Source organism: Arachis hypogaea, chromosome 15 (genome assembly GCF_003086295.3).
Source record: "Arachis hypogaea cultivar Tifrunner chromosome 15, arahy.Tifrunner.gnm2.J5K5, whole genome shotgun sequence".
Lineage (NCBI taxonomy): Eukaryota > Viridiplantae > Streptophyta > Magnoliopsida > Fabales > Fabaceae > Arachis > Arachis hypogaea.
This window is the reverse complement of record NC_092050.1, coordinates 94,246,447-94,253,282: the sequence shown is the minus strand read 5'-3', so window position 1 is coordinate 94,253,282 and position 6,836 is coordinate 94,246,447. Positions and strand designations below refer to the sequence as shown.

At 36.7% G+C, this 6,836-nt stretch overlaps 1 non-coding gene across 1 annotated transcript; it reads right to left on the bottom strand.

Annotated features, from left to right (window-relative positions):
• Positions 1–6,192: 6,192 nt before the first annotated feature.
• Positions 6,193–6,300, bottom strand: LOC112752735 (small nucleolar RNA R71). Its single transcript, XR_003177155.1, has one exon. It is a non-coding gene; the product is annotated as a small nucleolar RNA R71 (small nucleolar RNA).
• Positions 6,301–6,836: the final 536 nt, after the last annotated feature.

Below are 6,836 nucleotides of genomic sequence, written 5' to 3'. Positions count from 1 at the left end.
AAAACTAAGCATGAAACATAAACTATCCTAGCATTGCTATTTATTATCAAACAGAAATTTAAACATAAAAAAAACTAAACAGAAATCCAGAAATTTGAGAGTGTCAACCATGGAACTCAATAACCTTGAGTAGCTTTAGTTCATTGGCCCTTTTCCTTTGTCTTTCTTTTTGGAAGGAGAGGAGTCATCATCATCCTTTTTAGAGGATCCCTCTTGTACCTTTTTGTCCTTGGGCTTCCAGAATCCCAGCCTCCTCATGTAAGATTTTACATTTTCTTTGTGGTGGTATACAATTTCTTCCTGCCTAGCACTGAGTTCCTCTATCTTCTGCATGTAGGTTGGATAATTGGGGTTCATGTTGGCTACTACATTGCACAAGTAGCTCAATTTTGTCTGTGCGTAGCAGTCATATTCCCTTCTTGCTACGGTTTTGGCTTCATAAAGATGCCTAAACTCAGCAAGGCTCTCCATTTGGCGTTGTTGTTGCTCCATAATTATTTCGAGGTTGCCTTTCATCTCTCCCCAATTGATCTGGTCTTGCTGCTCTTTCATGTGCTCCATGCTCCCTTGGAGTTGTTGTATGTTCTGATTCACTTGGTCCCATTGTTGTTGTTCCTTAAGTTGGTTGACATCCTCTCTCAGATGATGTATATCTCCCTTCATTTGGTGTATATCTCCTTGCACTTGCTCCCAATTGAAACCTTCAAGAAATTGTTGGTATTGTTGGTATGGTGGTGGTTGAAGTGCTAGGTAATGTGGCTGCTCCTCAGCCCCTTCTTCTTGTTGTGGTTGCCCTTGTGGGATGTGAGCATGAGCTCTATACTCTCTTCTCCTCTCAAGTGGGTTGACAGCAACCACTTTGGCCATCTTCTTGGTAGTTATGGGCTTGTCTTGTTCTACCAGCACCTCATCAATAATCTTCTCAACCCCTGCTTCATCACATATCCTTTGGATAATGCTGGGAAATGCCAACCTTGTGCTATCCTTGGTGCTTTTCAGCACCCTGTTGATGTTGTTGGCTATCATTTCCCCAACATTTATATTTTTACCTTTCATGATGCTATATATGAGCATAGCCCTCTCAAGTGTTACTTCAGATGTGTTGGATGTTGGGTTGAGAGATCTTCTCACAAAATCTAGCCACCCTCTAGCTTAGGGGCTCAAATCCCTTCTTCTCAGCTGGTTGGGTCTCCCATCTTTGTCATTTATCCATTGCACCTGCAACACACAAATCTCATTGAGGATTTCATCAAATCCTGGGTCTTCTTGCTTCATTCTTTCTTTATAGCTCCGAGTGGAGCTTTTTTGCTTCACCATGAGCATTCTTTCTATGTTAGAGGGGCTGTAGTCAATGGTTTTCCCCCTAACATAGCTAAAATAGCCATAGAGTTGCCCTGGCTGAGGCACAGCATTGGCGTAGAACTCTCTAACCAAGCTTTCCACCACTTTCCTTGGTGGGTTGCACAAGAGTGCCCACCTTCTGTTGTTGATTTCCCTGTTGATCTCAGGGTGTTCATTCCTTCCCAATTGGAAGCCAACCTCTGGAATAATTTGCCTCTCACTCACCCAACCATAAAATTGGTTTTGGTTCAATGAAGAGAGGAACTTGTGTTCATTGTAGCTTGAGGATCCTGAGGTTGGTTTCTTGGTCTTCCTCTTCTTTGATGATGCGACTCTTGGTGGTGCCATTAGGATGAAGAAAGGGTGTTTGAAGGGTTAAAGAAAGTTGAAGAAAGTTACAAGGGAGTAAGCAAAACGCAGTTTTGCTCCAACACCAAACTTAGGACTTGATTGTCCCTAATCAAGTAAAAGAAGAAAGGTAAAGAAAAGAGGGAGGAGATGAGAAGAAAGAAGGAATTGTGGGGGCTCTTTTCTTGTGTGAAGTTGGGGTTTGAAGTGAGAGGAGAGGTGGGAAAAGGTAAGGGTTTTTATAGGGGTGGAAAGTGTGGTCTGAGTGGTGGGAAGTGAAAGCAATTCAATGTTTTCCCACTTGGGGAGTGGCGCCTAGCGTGGGAAGAGGCGTCAATCCTTATCCATATTTGCTTCCTGCATGTGTTGAGTTCCAAAGTGCAAGTACACTTTGACATCTTTGGTTTATGAGATATCAATCATGTGGGCCCCATTCTGATGAACGGATAATTTATACCCTTTTTGGTATTATTTTTACATAGTTTTTAGTATGTTTTAGTTAGTTTTATTATATTTTTATTAGTTTTTATGCAAAAATCACATTTCTGGACTTTACTATGAATTTTTGTATTTTTCTATAATTTCAGGTATTTTCTGGCTGAAATTGTGGGACCTGAGCAAAGTCTGATTCAGAGGCTGAAAAAGGACTGCAGATGCTGTTGGATTTTGACCCTCCTGCACTCAAAGTGGATTTTCTGGAGCTACAAAAGCCCAATTCATGCGCTATCAATTGTGTTGAAAATTATACATTTTGGGCTTTCCCACAATATATAATAGTTCATGCTTTGCCTAAGATTTGATGGCCCAAACTGGCATTAAACGCCAGCCAGAGACCATTTTCTAGAGTAAAACGCCGTAACTGGCACCAGAACTGGAGTTAAATGCCCAAACTGGCACCCAAGCTGGCGTTTAACTCCAAGAATGGCCTATGCACGTGTAAAGCTCAATACTCAGCCTAAGCACACACCAGGTGGGCCCTGGAAGTGGATTTCTGCACTATCTGCACTTAGTTACTTATTTTCTGTAATCCCTAGTAACTAGTTTAGTATAAATAGCACTTTTTACTATTGTATTCACAGAATTTTTGATACTTTATCATCTTATGGAACATTTGAAGGCTGGCCACACCGCTATGCCTAAACCTTTTTCTCTTATGTATTTTCTACAGTGGAGTCTCTACACCTCATAGATTAAGGTGTGGAGCTCTGCTGTTCATCATGAATTAATGCAAGTACTATTATTTCTCCTTCAATTCACGCCTACTTCTTCTCCAAGATATACTCTCGTACTTAATTCAGTTAAGTCAGAATGAATGGGTGACCCGTGACAATCACCCAATATCTTCGTTACTCGCTTAGCCAAGATCCGCGTGCCTGACAACCACAAGCGGTCTACATGATGTTCAATGTAGTCATTGGACGACAGTCGGAGTATATTCTCTTGGGTCTCTGATTCCGCGATTCGCATCGTCTCTCCTGACAACATAGCATCCAAATCTGAGATTAGAACCTTCGTGGTATAGGCTAGAACCAATTGGCAGCATTCCTGAGATTCGGAAAGTCTAAACCTTGTTTGTGGTATTCTGAGTAGGATCTGGGAAGGGATGACTGTGACGAGCTTCAAACTTGCGAATGTTGGGCACAGTGACAGTGTGCAAAAGGATAGAGAGATCCTATTCCGACACTAGTGAGAACTGACAAATGATTAGTCGTGCGGTAGCTGTACCTGGTATTTTTCATCCGAGACGAGAAATCCGACAGTTGATTAGCCGTGCAGGAACTATACCTGGTATTTTTCATCTGAGAGGATCATACAGCTTGCCATGGAAGGGACCACGCATGATTGGAAGAAGACAATAGGAAAGCAGAGGTTCAGAAGCAACAAAGCATCTCCAAATACTTATCTGAAATTTCTACCAATGAATTACATAAGTATCATTATCTTATTTTATGTTTTATTTATCTTTTAATTATCTAAACCTCATAACCATTTGAATCCGCCTGACTGAGATTTATAAGATGACCATAGCTTGCTTCAAGCTGACAATCTCCGTGGGATCGACCCTTACTCACGTAAGGTATTACTTGGACGACCCAGTGCACTTGCTGGTTAGTTGTGCGGAGTTGTGAGAAGTGTGAATCACAATTTCGTGCACCAAGCTTTTGGCGTCGTTGCTGGGGATTGTTCGAGTTTGGACAACTGACGGTTCATCTTCTTGCTTAGATTAGGTAATTTTATTTTATGTTTAAGCTTTTTATTTTTATTTTAAAAAAAAATTCATAAAAATTTTTAAGAATGAATTCTAGAGCTTCATGAGATATGTTGAAGCCTGGCTGGCTATTAAGCCATGTCTAATATTTTGGATTGAGGTTTCCACTTTCCATTGTAGAAAGGACATGTCTGTATTTGTATGCTAAAGCTTGGCTGGCCATTTGGCCATGTCTAATTATTTTGGACCGGAGCTTTAGACTAACATTGCACGAATCCTGGAATTATTATTAAAAATTTTGAATTTCTTTATTTTCTTTTCCAAAACAATTTTTAAAATATATACAAAAAATTAATAAAATCATAAAAAACCAAAAAATTTTGTGTTTCTTGTTTGAGTCTAGTGTCAAATTTTAAGTTTGGTGTCAATTGCATGTTTTTTATTTTCTTAAATTTTCGAAAATTCATGCATTGTATTCTTCTTTGATCTTCAAGTTGTTCTTGATGATTTTCCTTGTTTGACCTTTAATTTTTCTTGTTTTGTGTCTTTTCTTGTTTTTCATATACATTTTCGAATTATTGGTGTCTAAGGTTTAAAAATTTCTAAGTTTGGTGTCTTGCATGTGTTTCTTTTCAAAAAAAAAATTTCAAAAATATGTTCTTGATGTTCATCATGATCTTCAAAGTGTTCTTGGTGTTCATCTTGACAGTCAAAGTGTTCTTGCATGTATTATTTGTTTTGATCTTAAATTCTTAAGTTTTGTGTCATTTTGTTATTTTTCTCTTTCTTCATTAATTTAAAAATAAAAAAAATAATATCTTTCCCTTATTTCACTCATAAATTTCAAAATTTTGAGTTGATTTGGTTAAAAATTTTTAAAATTTAGTTGTTTCTTGTTAGTCAAGTCAAAATTTCAATTTAAAAATTTTATCTTTTCAAATCTTTTTCAAAAATCAAATCTTTCATTTTTCTTTCATGTTTTTCGAAAATTCTTCAAAAAAATTCTCAAAATCTTTTTCTTATTTTTATTTCATATTTTCGAAAACTTTACCAACAATTAATGTTTTCATTCAAAAATTTCAAGTTTGTTACTTTCCTGTTAAGAAAGGTTCAATCTTTAAATTCTAGAATCATATCTTTTAGTTTATTGTTAGTCAAGTTATCAACTTTAATTTTCAAAATCAAGTTTTTTAAATTTCTTTTTCAAATCTTTTTCAAAATAAATTTCAATCATATCTTTTTCAAAACTTAATTTCAAAATCTTTTTTTAACTTCTTATCTTTTCAAAATTTATTTTCAAATCTTTTTCAATTAACCACTTGACTTGTGTTTTAATTTTAAAAAGTTTACTATTTCAAAACCACTTAACTACTTTTTCACTTCTAATTTTCGAAAATCACTAACCACTATTTCAAAATTCTTTTTAATTAACTAATTGTTTTAAATTCTAATTTTATTTTATTTTATTTCTTAAATTTCAAATTCTAACTAATAATTAAAATAAAAACAAAAATATTTTTCTTTTATTTTAATTAATTTTTGAATACACTCTCTCCCTCATCTCTTTCTATTTATTTATTTATTTACTAACACTTCTCTTCATCTAATAATTCGAACCCCCTCTCTCTCTGTGTTCGAATTTCTTCTTCTTCCTTCTTCATTCTATTCTTCCATTCTTCTACTCACATAAAGAAATCTTTATACTGTGACATAGAGGATTCCTCTTCTCTCTTTGTTCTCTTCTTTTTCATATGAGCAGGAACAAGGATAAGAACATTCTTGTTGAAGCTGATCCGGAACTTGAAAGGACTCTGAAGAGGAAGCTAAGAGAAGCTAAAGCACAACACTCTGGAGAGGACCTTACAGAAATTTTTGAAAAAGAAGAAGACATGGCAGCCGAAAATAATAACAATGGTGGAGATGCAAGGAATGTGCTTGGTGACTTTACTGCACCAACTTCTGACTTCTATGGAAGAAGCATCTCAATTCCTGCAATTGGAGCAAACAAATTTGAGTTTAAGCCTCAATTAGTTTCTCTAATGCAGTAGAATTGCAAGTTTCATGGACTTCCATTGGAAGATCCTCATCAGTTCTTAGCTGAATTCTTGCAAATCTGTGACACTGTTAAGACCAATGGGGTTAATCCCGAGGTCTACAGACTTATGCTTTTCCCTTTTATTGTAAGAGACAGAGTTAGGATATAGTTGGACTCACAACCTAAAGAAAGCCTGAACTCTTGGGAAAAGTTGGTCAATGCTTTCTTGGCCAAATTCTTTCCACCTCAAAAGTTGAGCAAGCTTAGAGTGGAAGTCCAAACCTTCAGACAGAAGGAAGGTGAATCCCTCTATGAAGCTTGGGAAAGATACAAGTAATTGATCAGAAGGTGTCCTTCTGACATGCTTTCAGAATGGAGCATCTTATGTATATTCTATGATGGTCTGTCTGAATTGTCCAAAATGTCATTGGACCACTCTACTGGTGGATCTCTTTATCTGAAGAAAACACCTGCAGAAGCCCAGGAACTCATTGAAATAGTTGAAATAACCAGTTCATGTATACTTCTAAAAGAAATCCTGTGAATAATGGGATGACTCAGAAGAAAGGAGTTCTTGAGATTGATACTCTGAATGCCATATTGGCTCAGAACAAAATATTGACTCAGAAAGTCAATATAATTTCTCAGAATCTGACTTGATTGCAAGCTGCATCCGGCAGTACTAAAGAAGCCTCCTCTGATGGAGAAGCTTATGACCCTGAGAATCATGTAAGGGAAGAGGTGAATTACATGGGAGAATACTATGGAACACCTATAATCCTTCATGGAGAAATCATCCAAATTTCTCATGGAAGGATCAATAGAAGCCTCAACAAGGCTTCAATAATAATAATGGTGGGAAAATTTGGTTTGGCAATAGCAAACCTTTTCCATGATCTTCTC